Genomic DNA, 1,050 nt, shown 5'->3' on the forward strand with positions numbered 1-1,050 from the left:
CCCTGCACACAGCTGAAGACCCTGGGCGGTGAGCAGCATGTGGACACAGGCTCTGGGGGGGAGGGGGGGGTGCCAGTTTTTCAGAAGCAATGAGCTATGGGCCTCTCTGATGCTGATGGCAGATTCTTGCCTGACCCTCAACAAAGCTAATGGGGTCCAGACAACTCCCACTCTGCACTCTAGACACGCACCCTGCAGAAAGGGGGTGGTGCCCACTTGCCCTGGTTAGTGACCCAGATTACTGTGTGTTTTACTGAGTGTTTTCGGTTCTGCTCTTACCAGTCCAGGCACCACCGCTGCCCACCCAGGGCCCTTGCGCCGGAGCTGAGCTCTGCAGGACAGCATGTGGCCAGTGCATGCTGGTGAAATGGAGAAAAGACCGACAGCTTGGACAGGGGCAGCATATGGCACAGGGGACGTTTGAATGGGCATGGTTAGAAATACAAACATTTCTGACATTCCTGTCAACTCTCTATGACCAAGACTACATCAATCAGTAGATAAAAGTGACAAGTTCTCCCAGTTGAGAGAGTGGTGAGAAAGCTCCCTGGGACTTCCTGACGGGTTAGAGGTGACCACAGCAGGCGGCAGCTTGCGGGGGACTCACTGGGGCACACGCCAGCCTCCAGGCCGAGGCCCAGCCCCAGAGGCGCTGAGGTGCAGGCCACACGCACAAATAAGACGGGTCCAGCACGAGGAGCTGCGGAATCCGTATTCTATTTTTAGTACGCCTGGTGTCTGTCTGATTTGTGACTAAGACGCTGGAAGAAAGAAGAATGGCAGCCACAGTGAGACGAGCGGGAACCGTCCGACGGAGGCTGTCTGTCTTCCCAAACAAGCTTCCTCCACAAAATGGAAAATGTTTTTCAATGGCATAATGCTCAGTGGAAACTAGTTTCAGACACAAAAATATTTTCTTGAAAAACAAATTGAGTAATTAAATTTCTTGTTCATTTTAACTAAATTGTATTTTTATCCTCTCCCCAAGTCCCCTTAAGGATTTATAGCTAGATGAAAAAAAGCCCAGTCCTCATAAATTCCACGTATTCT

This window comes from Galeopterus variegatus, unplaced genomic scaffold (assembly GCF_000696425.1).
Source record: "Galeopterus variegatus unplaced genomic scaffold, G_variegatus-3.0.2 Scaffold463, whole genome shotgun sequence".
Taxonomy (NCBI): domain Eukaryota; kingdom Metazoa; phylum Chordata; class Mammalia; order Dermoptera; family Cynocephalidae; genus Galeopterus; species Galeopterus variegatus.